Genomic DNA, 17,528 nt, shown 5'->3' with positions numbered 1-17,528 from the left:
ATAAATGGTGACATAATAAATAGCAAAAAAAAGAGGAAAAATTTATTCCCATCATTTGCAAACTGAAAGAATCTCATCTCATTTATTCTGTTCAAATAACCAATTAACAGTAACTCATCCTCAGTAGGATTTAAAACGGTCAATTTCTTGTCATCCACGTCTGCACTTCTGAGTAGTACTAAATCAGGAAGAAAAAAAAAAGAGCAACATGATTTGGAATTATTTGATTATAGTACTTGAAAATAAAGATGCTGTAAATGAAAACTGTTTAGTATGGAGTGTGTGTGTGCAGGCGTGCATGCGCAGACATGCACATTTGGTAAAGTGATTGTGGTATTATGCTTTTCTGTGCTCTTAAGTTGAACATAAGCAGTACAAAAAATATGGTGGTAGGCATGATATGGCCTTAATCATGTCCTCATACTAATAGTTGGACCCTGAAATATGCTAGATTACATGGCAAGGAAGATTTAAGTTTGTAGGTAGAATTATGGCTGCTAATCAGTTGATCTTAAAATGGGGAGATTGTCCTGGATTACTCAGATGTAAGGGGGTCATTAGCAAAGGAATGGGGGCAACCTCCAGAATCTGGAAAAGGCAAGGAAACATCATCTCCTAGAGCTTCTAGAAGAAACACAGACTACTGACACTAATTTTAGTTCTGTGAGAACTGTCCTGCATTTCTAACCTACAGAACTGTAAGATAATTAATTTTTGCTGTTTTAACTCACTATGTTTGTGGTTATTTTCTAATAACACAATAGGAAACGAATACAATTGCCCCTTTGTAGCTATGTGTGGTCTATGCCTGCCCATGGAAATATGTGTTGGGGGGAACATGTGGGGGCCTCTTTACCTTCTTTTTCTCAAAATGAGAAAAAGGCCTGTGCTGTAGGAAAATGTCACTTTTCCAAGTAATTTTTTTTTCAATGACTGATTGTGTGGTCCCCTTGCAAGCAAGGTGTTCTTTTGGCCTCTACAGCACCCAGAATGCAAATGTGAAATAAGGACAAGGGAAGAATTTTTGAAGCTCTTTTCATTAAAAGTGACTTCTTTCATACTCAAAGTGAAATAGGCGCTTATATTTTGTAATGAATTCGATGATAAAAATGGCACAGTGTACTAGAAAAATTACAAATTTTGGAGTCAGACACATCTGAGTTCAAATCCTTGTATGAATAGTTTGAGTGACCAAAGGTAAGTTACTTAGCCTTTGTAAGTCAGAGTCCCATTGTTTCCTACTGGGAAGGTGACCTGCCGACAAATCTTGCTGTGACCTAGACATGTTTAATGTTTGTAATATATAAAAGAGTGTTCTTCCAAGTTTAAGACTGTAACAGTAAGATAAGCTGCACACTCAATCTTTGTGAATGGTAATGAAGAACACAGCCAGAGTAATATATCTAAACTTCAAATTTGACCATGGCCTTCCTTTGCTTTAAATCCTTCAGTAGCTGTCTATCATCTGTGCAACAGCTTTCAAACCTTTTCATTTTAGGGTCCTTTTACATTCTTGTTAACAATTACTGAGGACAAGGAAGAGTTTTTGTTTATGTGGCTTGTATCTATTGATATTTATCATATTAGAAATTAAAGTAATTATAATAACTCCATTAGAAGTTAAATATTTTATTAAAAATAACTTTTTCATAGCAAGCAGAAAAATAGCAGGAAGAGTGATGTTTTATACTTTTTACAATTTTCTGTAATGTCTGACTTAATAGAAGGCAGTTGGGTTTTCTTTCATATCTACTCTTGTGTTCATTCTGTTGTAATATATTGTTTAGGGTGAAGTATATAAGAGAAAAAAAAAAAATCCAGCCTCCCACAGATATGTAGTTGGAGAAGGGAGGATTATTTTACTAGCTTCCTCAGATATTTTTGGTTAGTCTTTGATACTACACAAAAAGTGGTCATTTCTTAAAGGCTAGTTGCAAGATGGACTCTCAATGTACATCTGTTTCATTATACTTTTTGTACTCTGTTTCATTAAAATTACCAGGTCTATCTTGCACTTTGAATAGATATTTTATCCATGCATAATTTTGTCACATTGAGCACTGATCATTTTAAGTTTTGGTTCACTAACATGCAGATCTTTCAAATGTTAGCACATTTCATTAAACATCAAAAATTCACATTTGTTAATATCATCACCAATCTCATCATCCTTTGAGATGTAATACCAATGCCAATTCCTTCTAAAAGCCTTCTTTAAACTCCTCCCACTTAGAGCCTTCATCCTGTGTGCTTCTTAGTGCATTCTGTACATTTCCATCACTGGTCTTCTCCTATCGCAATAGTCTTTTTCCACTTCATTCTCTCTTTTCCCCACAAGGTTATGAGCTTTTTGAAGACAGAAACTCTGCTTTAGTGATGCTGGTAACTCCATCTTGTTCCCTGTGTAGACTAGGTTTTCAATAAATCCTGTTTGTATGAATGCTGCAATCAATGTAAATATACTCAATGAGATAAGCTTGGCAAAAAATGAAAAAGCCCCAATAACATGTTTTTGTCAGAATTTTACCATCTGTGCCACAAACAGGTCTTTAACACAAAATTCAACCAAACAACAAAATGATAGGGTCTTCCTTTTATTCGACATCTATTTAATAAACTCAGTAAATGCCTACTTTTTTTTCATCTCTATACCTGTGCTAGAGGAGATGAGAGCCACTGGTTATACAATGATAATTAAGCCTTGCTATGATTAAAGTATCTGGATTTGGAGTCAAATGATTTATTTTTAGTCAGTGTCTTCCATTCAACAGCTATGTGATCTTGGCCAAATTATTTAATGTCTCTGAGCCTCAGTTTCCTTAGCTGCAAAATAGAGATAATAGTACCTATTTAAAACAGGGTATAATAATTACATGAGAGAATTTAAGTGAAAACATCTATTACAGTTCCTAGTACATAATAAATTTTTAGTAAACATTGATTTAAACCATACAGTCATGGGTTTTGTCCCCAAGGGTACCAAGGACTGTAGAATTATACATATGAACAATTATTCTTATTAAGCCAAAATGAACTAAAATAACCATGCAAGTAACATGGTTAGGGAGCAAAAATTAAGAAAGTACATTGAAGAATAGTGGGAAAATGAAGAAGTAGGGTACGTAGGGCCTCTGCTCAAAGTGTGATCTATGGACCAGCATTGGTATCTCTTAGGAGATTATACAGCATCCTGGGGCCCACCCCAGATCCTCTGAATCAGAATCTACATTTTACTGGATCCCTAGGTCAATTCTCTGCACATTAAAACTTGAGAAACACTTTTACAGAAAGAAAGACTTCATGTCATTAAGATTCTCTACAAAATGATTAATGCTGTATGCATATTTCTTCTTACTGCTCTAAGGACTTATTTGAATATCTGTGAGCTTTTTGAGCACTGTGCTTGGGGTTGATCTCACCTTGTTCAATTCACTTTGAAAGAAAGTTAAAATCCAAAATTATTCTACTTGCCTGGATGAAGCTATGGACCCAGGAAGTGAGCTTTGGATGTTGGGGTGCCCAACAAAATACACGTGTCATATTTCAGTCTCCTCTCAACCTTAAAAGAGAAACCAATGGAGGACAATTCTCCCTTGCACTCATGTAATAGACTTGGATTTCAGTGTTTGGTTAGAGATTTCATCTGCTAAAATTTTTTTCTGAATATTTAATAAGTATAAATGAGTATTTACCAAAGATAAGCTCTAGTATATAAATGTCTCCATATAGCAAGAAAGAGAGTCACAAGAGATGAATTTGACAAAAGTTATTTCTCAGTGAGGTAAATCTTCCAAAACCTAGCTGTATGCTTTATCATTAATTATTACGAGGAATTGCAATAGTTCTCAAGCTTTACTCTGCCTATGAACCATTTAAGAAGCATAATAAAATTCAGATTCCAGGCCCTCGCCCCTAGAAGTTCTCATTCAGGAAGACTGAAATAGGAGCAGGGAGATTTCATCAAGGTCTCCAGTTGACTGCTCACAATCTTGCTTTGAGAAGTACTGAAACCCCATTAGGTCGGGGCATTGAATCAGAACATCTGGGAAATGGAAGAAGCAATGTGATTTAACTATTTAGTGTGCACCAGGTATATTCAGAATATGATCACATTTTATTTTTACATTTTCATTTTATGGGGGAGCTGCTATCCCCATTTTACAGATTGGAAACAAGGTCACACAGATGGGAGTAGTGGAACCAATATATGCTCCAAAGTTTTATACTCTGTATCTTATGCTCTGCTCACCACCATGCAATGTAAACTTTCGACCTGGGTTTGAATCTTGGTTTTGAAACTCACTCATTACAGATTTCAAGGTGTTCCTTTGCAGAGTTGAAGCATTTTCAAGGTGTTTGTGCAAAGAGAGGTAGGACAGGGTCAGCTTCACGTGTGTGTAACTGGTACAGTTGTACTGGGCCCCCAAATTAGAAAGACGTGCACTCTGTTTAATGTTCTTCTGTCCCCATCTTGAAATTTGTTATCACTTTTGAACAAGGAGCCTCACATTTTCATTTTGCACTGGATCTTGCACAGTAAGGTATTACTGCTGTGGAAATGACACAGATTTGGGGTGAAGTTCAGGGCTAGTTTTGATATGTTTATAATGCTGTCTATTCTCTATGAGGCTCTTTAAAGGTATCTGCCACCCCCCAGCACAAGTCCCTCATTAGGAAATCCATAAAGATCAGCCGTAGGAACCAGTAATGTTATGTCCGTAGTATTTGCCCCAATTGCCCACTGCCCTTTCTCACTTTTGTTTTCCCTTGACCTCTGATCTCTGTCTTTGTATTTGACTTCCAGTAGCTCTCCCAGTACCTGTTTTGAGGCTCTGTTTGAATGAGCTTTGGTTTTAGGCACTGTTAGATACAGTGGAAAGTACAGGCACTGGACCTACTCTCTTGCAGCTTCAGATAAGAGGCAAGACATTCACATGCACCTCCTACATTAGATTAGACTAAGTCCATGAACTGCAAAGAAACAGGTTAGCTCTTTAGGGGATGCAGATGGAGAAAGAAATATATTGATTTATTTTAGAAATGGTTGGTTCCCGAAGTTACTCCTTCCAGGAAGCCTTTCCTTATTCTCAAACAATCAATCAGCTGCCTCTTCTATGCGGTCTCATAGTGCTCTGTACTCATTCCTATGTAGTACTTACCATATTGTAGTGTGAGTGCCGGCTTACTTGACAATATCTGATACGTCAATAAGGAACCATATTTTTTCCCTGTATAGTTCCCAAGGCCAGGTATAGTGTCTGGAACATAGTACTTGCTCAAAAATATTTATTAGGTGAATTAACATATAAGTTAGTGATGTAATTTATTTTTAAAATTTAATTGGCTATTTTTTTGAGCAGGTTTAGGTTTATATAATGATTGAGTGGAAAGTACAGAGTTCCTATACATCCCCTCACAGCCCTCCCCACTGTTTCCCCTATTATAAACACTGTGTTTTAATATGCTACTTTTGCTTCAAATGACTGATATTGGTACACTACTTTTATTTATTTATTTATTTTTGGTTTGTGATAGGTCTTTATTTTTAATTAAAAATTCTTTTTATTATAATTGATGATTTACAATGTTCTGTCAATTTCTTCTGTATCACGCAGTGACCCAGCCTTATATACTTTTAGCAAAAGTCCACAGTACATTCAGTGGGTTTTGACGAATGTGTAATTACATGAATTCACAATTACAGTATTATAGAGAACAGTTCCACTGCCTTAAAAAATCCTTTGTGTTCTACATAGTGGTCCATTTCCCCCGACCCTATCTGCCTGAAGCACTAAGAACTACTTATCTTTTCCCTGTCTCCAAAGTTTCACCTTTTACAGGATGTCATATAGCTAGAATCATAAAGCATATAGCCTTATCAGATTGGTTTCCTTCACTTAGCAATGCACTTTAAAGTTGTTGCATGTCTTTTGGTGCCCTTGAGCATTTATTTATTTTAGTGATGAATAATGTGCCATTGCATGAATACACCAGTTTGTTTATCCATCTATCTATTGAAAGACAACTTGGTTGTTTCCAAGTTTAGGCAATTATGAAGAAAGATGCCATAAAGATTCATGTGCAAATCTTTACATGGATATAAGTTTTTAATTCATTTAAGTAGGAGTGCAATTGCTGGGCCATATGTCTGGAATATGTTTGGTTTTACAAGAAATTACCAACTGCCTTCCAAAGTGGCCGTACCATTTGCATCTCCACCAGTAATGAATGAGAGTTCCTGTTGCTCCACATCCTCACCAGCATATAGTGTTGTCTGTGTTTGGGATTTTGGCCATTCAAATAGATGTGTAGTGGTCTCATTGTTTTAATTTGCATTTCTCTAATGGCGTATGATGTTGAATAGTTTATATGATATTTTACCATCTGCATATCTGTGGTGAAGTGTCTAGATCTTTTGCCTATTTTCTTAGTGTTGAATTTTAAGTGTTCTTGGTATATTTTAGATATCAGTCCTTATCAGATATTTGTTTTAGCAAAGATTTTTCTCCCATTCTGTGACTTCTCTTTACATTTTCTTAATAGTATCTTTCACAGAATGAAAGTTTTAAGTAAGTTCACTTTGTCAAATATTTTGTTTTCTGGATTGTGCTTTTAGTGTCATTACCTAACTGAAAGTCATCTAGATTTTCTCTTATGTTATCTTCTAGGAGTGTTGTAGTTTTTCTTTTGTTTTACATTCAGGCCTATGATTCATTGTAAGTTGTTTTTTGTATAGCCTGTATCTTAGCTCATATATTTTTAGATGTGGATCTCTAGTACTTCCAGCACCATTTGTTAAAAAGACTATCTCTTATCAATTAAATTGCCTTTGCTCTTTTGTCAAAGATCAGTTGACAATTTTTTCTTTCTTTCTTTTTTTTTTGTGGGTCGATTTCTGAGCTCACTTGTCTAGTCCATTAATCTATTTGCCTATTATTTCTACCAGTATAACACCATCTTAAACGCTGTAGCTTTATAATAAGTCTCAAAGTTGGGTAATATCAGTCCTTTGATGTTATTCTAACTTCAACATTCTGTTGGCTATTCTGAGACTTTTACCCTTCCATATACCCTTAAAATCAGTTTTTCTATCAACTAAATAATTTTTGGATTTTGGTTAGATTGCATTGAATCTATAGATCAAGTTGAGAAGAACTGGTATCTTGACAGTATTGAGTCTTCCTGTTCATGTGCATGATGTATTTTTCCATTTATTTAGATCTTTGATTTCTTTCATCAGTTTTTTAGTTTCCCTCATATAGATCTTGTACATATTTTTTAAGATTTATATCCAAGCATTACATTTTTTCATGTTTCATTTCTTTTTTATCACCAAAAAAATCCATGCTCAGTATAGAAAATATAAAAAGCAAAATACCATAAAAATTTTGCAATCTCACTGGCCTTGGCATATATTTTTAAAGATATTTATGTATGTATACATTTTGGTGAGGGGAATTTAATTAGTCCCAACTAATCCCTTGTTATTAGATATTTAGATGTTTTAGCTTTGCAAGCTTACAACTTAGACAAATAAGGATAATTTAATGACTATGGATTAAAATTTTTAAAATCAACATTTAAACAAGCTTGAAAAACTCTCAAAATCAGATAAAATACTTAAAGATTCAGAGGAATTTACCAAAACTCTCTGCTATTTATTAAGGTTTATAACAATCTGATGGTAGTGTCTAGGGACCCTAATTCTGATCAAATCAATGTTCTGACCACACTATGATGTTAACCATCTTGATTTGTGCCAAATGCTTTAAGACAAATATTTTTAACTACGTTACCTGGAGCCCACAGAAGCTGAAGCAATTGATCTTGGTCAATTTTAATTTATGTTCATGACTTTACTACATGATCCCTCTAAACTTGACCTCTATTTCTCATTTAATGAAAACCATGAAATAGTGTCAATCATGGGCTTTATGCCAGTCTCTGCCAAATTATGTAAATGATTATTCAAAGGTAAAATATGTCACAGTCCATCTGCACTAGTCCAGTATTAGCACATTGGGCCATGATTTATCAGCCCATCAACTGCTCACCATTCTTCTGGTAAATGATCCCAATTTCCTTCATAGAATTAATCCCTCATGCTTAGTCCATTTGGTTTGGATTGGAAATCCCAGGGATGAGGTGGCTACGAAGCCTAGACAATAAGATCATTATATAACCCAACTATAATGACTAATTCAAATGTGGTCCAGTTATCTAATCAGTGCTAATAGGGCAACTGATGAAGGAAACTGGATAAACTTACATTTTCAAATATATGTGGAGCTATAAATTTGCAAGACTGGTTCTACTGGGAAGCCCCAAGATGAGCAGAGTATGTTGGCAATGGAGATGAAAGCTGAGCTAACAGTTGGAGGAAGGAAGGAGGGAAAGAGTTAGAGAGAAAGTAGCTGTTATATCAATCAAGAAATCACTTTTTTTTTTTTACCTAGGGCATTTAAAGTGGTTCTTTTACCCCCAAACCTTATATCCAGGGGTTGTGACTAATAACAGCTCAGGATGGTTCAAGCTCTTTCAGATATAGTTCCTATTTCCAACTCTTGTGGTACTACATATTCTTAGGTTTAAATAATAGCTTGTAAATAATAGTAGCACAGGGATTGTGGAGAGAAGAAAAGACCTTGTGTTACTTCAATACTGTTATTATATTTGACTTCTTGGCATTTTAATAGTATTGAAGTTTTCAAACCTAGTGGGATCCAAGAGATGCAATTTTTTCCTGTTGTTTAATAGTTCAAATTTTAGATTATATACTGCTCATGGTCAAATCTAATGCTCTCCTTAAATTTTCAAAGTCCTTCTTGGATTTTCCTCACTTTTGGTTAATCACAGGAATCTGCTGGTGCTTTTCTCCAGACATTGGTTTGTGGCCTATTATCTTCTGCATGGTTTAAGTTGGTTAGGTCATGACTGTATTTCCCAGAGCTCTCACTCTTAATCAGAACTGATGACACTGCATTACCTTTGTGCTGTAGGGCGAGGCTGCTCTTATACTGGAAGAAAATGATGGATTCCATGTTTCACATGCAATTCTGATTACTTAAAGGAATTTTGTTGGCATTATGGTGGTTGGCGACTTTTTAAAAAAAATTATTTATTTATTTGTCTTTTTAGGGCCGCACCCATGGCATGTGGAAGTTCCCAGGCTAGGGGTTGAATCAGAGCTGTAGCCACCAGCCTACACCATAGCCACAGCAATGCCAGATCTGAGCAGCGTCTGCAACCTACACCACAGCTCCCTGCAACACTGGATCCTTAACCCACTGAGCGAGGCCAGGGATCAAAACTGCTAGTCATGGATGCTAGTCATATTTGTTACCACTGAGCCAGGATGGGAACTCCTTTTTTTCTTTTCCTGGTTCTTTTCTTTTACTTTCAAGGCCTATCTTTTATTTTGTTTTTTCTTTCATTTCTTTGTTTTTATATCAGCTTCAAATCTTTGTTCTTAGAGAAATAAAACAGTGTAGATAAAACTAAATGTTCCCCTTAGTATTATCATTTCTTGTCCTCATTTTCCAGAAGCAAACACTGCCATGAAGATCTTTTTGTAAATACTTTTACTAAAAAATATGATATATATATCATATTAAATACATGTGATTGCAACTTATCTACTAAAGTCAGTTATGACTTTATAAGACACATTATAAAGAAAAAAGAATAAAGAATAAGGCAAATAACACACTTAAACCATTCATTGAATTCCATTCCTGCATGCCCTTCTTAGTCATCTTCCTTATTATTTTTGTCTGGGTTTCAGTTCGTTTTGTTTCTGCACAAAAATCAGCTATTATATTCCATAATCAGTAGTAATTGTTAACTATGTATTTAGCTATTTTATTTGTGCATTGTGTCTCTCATATCATACGCCTTTCATCTGGTTGAAATGCATCCTTTCTTCACCTCTTCCCCTGTGTCTTATAGCGTTGTGGTCGCTTCATGCAGGATGGGACCCTTGAACTGCAAATATCACACCTGTTTCTAGACCTGTGATTCCTGTAATCACTCTTCCATCACTAAGGAGGATGATGGCACAATTTCAGTCCCTTAGTTTGTGGGGCAGAGGTTTTCCCTGGTTCCTGGTACTGCAGCAGTCTCTGTTTCCTTTAGGCACTAAGATGCACATTTGTAATTCTAGATGCACATTTGTAATTTGTAATTTGTGTTTACACAATTTTAAGTTTCTTTAGTGATGGAAGAGTGAATATGAGGCAGGCAGGAGAGTGAGTTTGCAAACTTCTGCATCTGGAGCCAGAAATTCTGCATGTTCTGTTCTGTATCTGGCAGTGATCTGGCCTTAAAAAAAAAAAAAATTAGCTTTAGTGCCAAGTTGGAGTTTTGCTGAATGTGCTGCACAGAACAATCTAGATGGAAAGTTGTGGTTAGGGCTTGAGCTCTTTCAAAAAGGTCAATTATTTATATAATAAAGATAAATAGGTCTTCCAAGCAAGAAAGGACTATGTGAATACAGGGTTCTGACCTGCTTCTTCTAAGTTCAGATGCATTTTCCTTTATCTCCTTTTTATTTTTTCCTTATTCTATGTTGCTTCTCAGTTCGGGAAGAAACAACCCGAAACCCAGAAATTTGAGTGTCTACTAGACAATTGTTTGTGTATGTCCCATAGGCAGATCATTATGAAAAAACTTCCAAAATCAAGCCATTATCACGCTATAAAACCCCTCTTCTGTTTATGCTTTATCTTAGTGAATGTCACTATCATGTCCAAAGATGCTTGGGTCAGATGAGATAACAACCTGACTCTTATTTCTCCATTTTCTTTTACCGCCTTTAGATTTTAATTTCTCAATATCTCATGAATCATGAATTATCAGTCTTCATAGGAACTATTGTTTTTCTAGTTTAAGCCATGGTTTAAGAGCTTTCACCTGTTCCCAGTTGTCTGGGAACAGTTGTCTAACACGGAAATCTTCTTAGTCTAGACTTTGCCTATTACTGAAATCTTATTTGTAGACATCCTCTTACCTCTGTACCAAATATTATACCATCAACTACACCAAGCTAAGTTTTGCACAACTAGTTCTAAAGAAAAAAATCCCAAGAAAGCCATATCACTTAAAAGTAAGAGAATGACCTGCTTCTAGACAAAAATTGCAACAATAGAAAAAGACCCCTAGGGCAGATATTTCTGACTTGGTTCTCAAAACATCATTGCTCATGCTTTTTTTTTTTCTTTCTAGAACTACCTCGAAAATATCTGTCAAAGACTATTCTAAAGAAAACCTTCTGGATCTTATGATTTCAGCAAAGGTATTTCTTCATTTTCATGTTTAAAAAAGGTATAAAATAGGAAGCTATCAGAGAAAATTATAATTAATAAATGTGTTCAATACTACAGTAATTTATTTCATATCCTTCAGTTAATTTTTCCCTATTTCATTCTTCTAGCACAAAAATTGTGTAACAGATTATTAAATACAATTTTGTGATTCTTTAAAAATAATTGTGGGTATTAGATCCTTGATCAGGTATGTAACTATATGGTAGAGCTAATATAGAAAATCAGGTTCAATCTATATCATTATTACTTAAGCACCATTATTAGAAAACAAAGCAATGGTGTGTACAGAGAGAATAGGAGAAAAATGCAACTTGAGAAAGAGACAAAAAATTTATACATAACATCATGTGTTAAAAATATTTTAAATTGTGGTTCAATTTTCATTTTCATGCAGTCGGAAAATATGTTACCAAACAATACGCTAACCTATATTGAGCCATTTTATAACATCATGAACACTGTGGGAATTGGAAAACATCTTGTTTAATCATGGTTTTCATAAAACTGATGGACTAGTGCTTGATACAGCACTACTGGGAATATTATGAAATATAATCCCAAAGACATTGTTTTATTAAAACCGCTTATTTTTTAACTTACTACTCTGAGTCTTAAAGAATCACAGAGCTTGTGTTCATAATACTCAGCATGTAACTGAAAAGAACAAAATTAGGAAAAGATACACAGCACTTGACAAATCATAGTTTGGGAGTATGTTTCCTATCCCCAAGGTACTTTGGAATCCTGTAGTGGATTTGAGGTTCATAAGTTTTGTTTTGTTTTTGAATTGCTACTAAGATATAATGCTTGAATATAGGCAACCATTTTAATACTGCAATTTCCTAGAGATGGTGGGAAAAAGAAATGCCTCACCAAGGATGCAGAGCAAAATAAGTCATGATAGTAAAGAGAATATATGGCATAAAAGCAAAGCCAGATAAACTCTCATAACATTCAAAATGGAAAATATGCCCCCAACTCGGCATGGAGAACAACACAGCTGTAGTTTCAGCCCTGCTTTTGAATACCGGCTACTATCTTGGGAAGGTCACTTAACATCTTTCGCCCACATCCATAAAGAATAGCAAAAGTCGAAGTTCCTGTCGTGGCTCAGTAGTTAATGAATCTGACTAGGAACCATGAGTTTGCGGGTTTGATCCCTGGCCTTGCACAGAGGGTTAAGGATCCAGCGTTGCCATGAGCTGTGGTGTAGGTCGCAGATGAGGCTCGGATCCCAAGTTGCTGTGGCTCTGGCGTAGGCCGGTGGCTACAGCTCCGATTACACCCCTAGCCTGGGTACCTCCATATGCTGCGGGAACGGCCCTAGAAAAGACAAAAAAACAAAAAAACAAAAAAACAAAAAACAAAAAACACTGAAAGTCACTTTACGGAGTTAGGATGAGAATTGCATGATATGAGTGTAAGAGTGGATATTCAATTATACTGAGAGTGGGATTGGTGCCAAGAGAGGTTTTGGCGATCAGCACTCACCTCAGTGCATGATAAATAGGAGAAGATTTAAAAATATATATATTTAAAGTGTTCTCTGGTGGCTGAATGGGTTAAGGATCCAGCCTTGTCACTGCTGTGGCTCTGGTTACTGCTGTGGCACAGGTTCAATTCCTGGCCCACGGATTTTCATATGCTGTGGGCACAGTCAAAAAAATATTTGGGAGGTCAAGGAAACAAGCCAAACTCGAATGAATAATGGGTAAACTCTGTCTGAAAGGGTTTATGGTGCTAAATATTGCCAGAACCAGAACTCATACCTAGCTTTCCTAGATTAGCGTGTTGGCTACATAGCAAGGGAGCAATGTTTGTTGCGCATAGTTTTACACAGCTAGTGAATGTGGGACTCTGAGCTTTGAATCATATATATGTGTGTGTATATATATATGTATACACACATATACACATATATATTATATAGACCATATATATATTTGCATTATAAACACATAGACATTGGGATTGGGGATGAAGCTATTTCATTAGTCACCATGATGAGAAAATTCTAAGTACAATCACTTGTTTAACTACTGTATAAATAGAATAGGGCTGTCCTTCAGTTCTAACATCTGATGTGTATTAGAGAGCCACACACATTGTACAGGTAAATGAGAACTCTTCCTATTGAAACAACGATTCAGCTTTACACAGAAGTCCTGCTGATGAACTAGTGCCCTGGGATACCAATTCTCTGTCCAAAGTTTGGGGCTATGTCTCTAGCCCCTGCACATACACAGAGAGTGAACCCAGTGAATAGAGTGCAGCAATCAAGGCTGGTGGGCTCCTTTTTGACTCAGTCCCTTGGCTTGAGATCTCAAGCACAGATAGAGAATCTCAATTATCATGAAAGAAAAAAAACAGATGCTACTAAGTGCCTGAATGTCGAAAGCCACAAAGCTGATGGAGGGCATAAAACTCCACAAGAAACAGAACTGGACCACACTTCCATGTGTAGGCAGGGTATAGACCTGACCACAGAAGGCTTTTTTGCCTTCCCTGGCTCCTACAATTGAGAATTCTTTATAATTTCTAGATACAAGTTTTCTGTTGTTGTTGTTGGATACATGACTTTCAAATATTTTCTCCTAGTCTGCATCTCATCCTCTCTTTCACTAGTGTCATTCAAATAATGAAATTTAAAATTTGGATTAGGTCTATTTTATCATAATTTTTATTGGATTGTCCGTTTGGTGTAATATCTAATGAATTTTTCCAAAACCCAGGTCATAAAAACCTGTTTTTTCTCTAAAAGTTTTATGGTTTTATATATTACATTCGAATTGAGTGATTTTGGGTCACTAGTGGTTTTCCAAGGATTTCATTCATCTCATCAAATTTGTTGGATTTGTCTGTGTGGCATTGTATCGAGTATTTTCTTTTAGTCTTACTAGTGTCTGCAGTGTCTGTAGTTGTACTTCCACATTTATTCTTCATATTGGTAAGTCTTGTATTTTTTTTCCTTTGTCATTCTTCCTAGAGGTTTATCAATTTTTCTTAATCTTTTCATAGAACTAGCCTTTGGTTTTATTGATTTTCCTTATTTTTGTATTCAGTTTTATTGACACATCTGCTTTGATCTATATAATTTTCTTTCTTTGCTTGCTTGAGATTATTTTGCTCTTTTTCTAGTTTCTTAAGGTAGAAATTTAAACTGTTGGTTTGAGCCCTTCCTTATTTTCTAATACAGGATATAATGCTTTAGATCTTTTTTAAAGCTTTTCTTAGCCTTACCTCACTAATATTTATATGTTATATTTTAACTTTCATTTAGCACTTAATATTTTCTAAAATCTTAAGACTTTTTCCCATGTACTATTTAGAAATATGTTACTTTCAAGTTGTTTGACGTTTTTCCTGTTATTTTTCTGTTATTGATCTCTAGTCTTATCCTATTCTGGTCAGATAATAGATTTTGCGTAAAGTTAACTCTTTTAGATTAGTTGAGTTTTTGGTGACACAAGATAAAGTGTATCTTGGTGAATGTTCCATATGCACTTAAAAATAATGTCTATTCTACTGTTTTAAAATATTTTAAACTGTTGATTATGTAAATTTTCAAACCTATACAAAGTATAGAGAGTCAACCATCATAAAGAACATAACTCCATAAATTCATTACTCCACTTCAATAATTACATAATACCTCTACTGCCTTTTCTCATTTGGTCTATAACCCCATGGACTCCACTCCACACCTCCATTTCCTTTTTTTTTTGTTTTTTTTTTGGCTGCATCTGCAGCATATGGAAGTTTCCAGGCCAGGGAGCAAACCCATGCCACAACAGCGACCCAAGCTGCTGCAGTGATAATGCTGGATCCTTAACATGCTGCACCACAAGGGAACTCCTCCATTTGCTTATTTTTAACAGTAATTGTATATGTGAAATTTACATATATTGAATTTTATAAAATTTAAGTGAAAATTTGTTTCAAGTGGTTACATGCATACAACACACCTCTCTCAGTTTATAGATAATGTCCACCTTCCCCAAAATATCTCCTGTTCTTTTCCAGTCAATCCTTCCAGCCACAAGAAAAAACAGTTCTGAAAGTTTTCACCTTAGACTAGTGTAGCATGTTCTAAAATTTTGCATAAATCCATTGATAATATTATGCTTTTGAATTTAGCTTTTCCCACTGAGGGTTATGAATGTGATGTTTGTCCATGGTGTTGACTGAAAGAGTAGTCTATTTCTCTTTATTGCTAAGTATGAAACTATTGTATAAATATATTACATTGTTTATCCATTTTCTGTTGATACACATTTAAACTGTTTCTAGTTTTAGGCTATTGTTAATAAAGCTCATATACTTTTTTTTTTTACTGAATTTTTCTTGATTATTCTAATTCCTCCTTGATAAAGTGAAATTTCTGGGTTGAAGGATACATGTAACTTTGCAATTATAAGAAATTGCCAAAACTCTTCCAAAACCTGTTTATGATTTTACATTCTCACTAACAATGTAAGATAATTTCACATTGCTGTTGTCATCTTTTGGAGTCATGCCATTTTATTGAGTATATAATTGCAGTTCATTGTAGTTTCAATTTGCACTTCTATGATGATAATGAAGTTGGGCATTTTTCATGTGCTTATTAGACATTCATATATCATACTTTGTGAAATACCACTTCAAATATTTTATCGATTTTATAATTTATTGGCTTTTATTATTGAGTTGTAAGATTTGTTTATATATTCTGAAAACAAACCCTTGGTCAAACATGACTTGTAATTATTTTCTCGTAGTCTGTGCCCTGACTTTTCATTTTTTAAACAGTATATTTTGATGAACAAAAGTTTCTGAGTTTGAAAAGGCTAATTGATCTTTTTGTTTCCTATGCTAATTGATTTCTTTATCCTGTCTAATAAGTCTTTGTCAACCCTAGGTCATAAATATTTTTTTCTATCTTTTGTCCTAAATGCCTTGTAATTTTAGCTATTACATTTAGATAGGAACCATTTAGAACTAATTTTTGTGTGTGGTAGGAGATGGGGATCAAGGTTCAATTTTTTATATGGATATATACAGTTATTTCAGAGGCATTTGCTAAAAATACTTTCTTTTTTAAATTTTATTTACTTATTTATTTAATTATTTCCCCAATACAATTTTTTTTCTTCTGTAGAGCATGGTGACCCAGTCACACATACATGTATACATTCTTTTTTCTCTCATTATCATGCTCCATCATAAGTGACTAGATATAGTTCCCAGGGCTACACAGCAGGATCTCATTGCTAATCCATTCCAAAGGCAATAGTTTCCATCTATTAAGCCCAAGCTCCCAATCCAACTCACTACCTCCCCCTCCCCCTCGGCAACCACAAGTCTATTCTCCAAGTCCATGATTTTCTTTTCTATATCAAATTGCCTTGGTGCCACTGCCAAAAATCAATTGGCCACATTTTTTTTTTTATTTCCCCACTGTACAGCAAGGGGGTCAGGTTATCCTTACATGTATACATTACAATTACAGTTTTTCCCCCATCCTTTCTTCTGTTGCAACATGAGTACCTAGACATAGTTCTCAATGCTATTCAGCAGGATCTCCTTGTAAATCTATTCTAGGTTGTGTCTGATAAGCCCAAGCTCCCGATCCCTCCCACTCCCTCCCCTTCCCATCAGGCAGCCACAAGTCTCTTCTCCAAGTCCATGATTTTCTCTTCTGAGGAGATGTTCATTTGTGCTGGATATTAGATTCCAGTTATAAGTGATATCATATCGTATTAGTCTTTGTCTTTCTGGCTCATTTCACTCAGGATGAGATTCTCTAGTTCCATCCATGTTGCTGCAAATGGCATTATGTCATCCTTTTTTATGGCTGAGGAGTATTCCATTGTGTCTATATACCACCTCTTCCGAATCCAATCCTCTGTCGATGGACATTTGGGTTGTTTCCATGTCCTGGCTATTGTGAATAGTGCTGCAATGAACATGCGGGTGCATGTGTCTCTTTTAAGTAGAGTTTTGTCCGGATAGATGCCCAAGAGTGGGATTGCAGGGTCATATGGAAGTTCTATGTATAGATTTCTGAGGTATCTCCAAACTGTTTTCCATAGTGGCTGTACCAGTTGACATTCCCACCAGCAGTGCAGGAGGGTTCCCTTTTCTCCACAGCCCCTCCAGCACTTGTTATTTGTGGATTTATTAATGATGGCCATTCTGACTGGTGTGAGGTGGTATCTCATG

General features: G+C 35.4%; 2 long non-coding RNA genes across 4 annotated transcripts in view; one reads left to right on the top strand and one right to left on the bottom strand.

Moving 5' to 3' along the window:
• LOC110257824 (uncharacterized) overlaps window positions 1–11,293 on the top strand; it is a 149,610-nt gene extending 138,317 nt beyond the window's left edge. Inside the window, exon 3 of the long non-coding RNA XR_002340831.2 lies at window positions 11,224–11,293. This is a non-coding gene — a long non-coding RNA (uncharacterized LOC110257824). The remainder of the gene's footprint in view (window positions 1–11,223) is intronic.
• Window positions 31–17,528, bottom strand: part of LOC146394805 (uncharacterized) — a 655,226-nt gene continuing 637,728 nt past the window's right edge. The window contains exon 7 of one of the 3 annotated variants that reach the window (XR_014835891.1): window positions 31–2,442. This is a non-coding gene — a long non-coding RNA (uncharacterized LOC146394805). Of the gene's footprint in view, window positions 2,443–9,566; window positions 10,321–17,528 lie in introns of those variants that run through there. The other 2 variants (XR_014835893.1, XR_014835895.1) reach the window with 2 other exon arrangements.

The sequence above is a fragment of the Sus scrofa genome, chromosome X (assembly GCF_054392235.1).
Source record: "Sus scrofa isolate SSC_HxYL_T2T_F1_AM1 chromosome X, Sscrofa_HxYL_maternal_Yorkshire_Landrace_v2.0, whole genome shotgun sequence".
Lineage (NCBI taxonomy): Eukaryota > Metazoa > Chordata > Mammalia > Artiodactyla > Suidae > Sus > Sus scrofa.
Note: the sequence above shows the minus strand (reverse complement) of the source record. Positions and strands in the feature narration are given on the sequence as shown.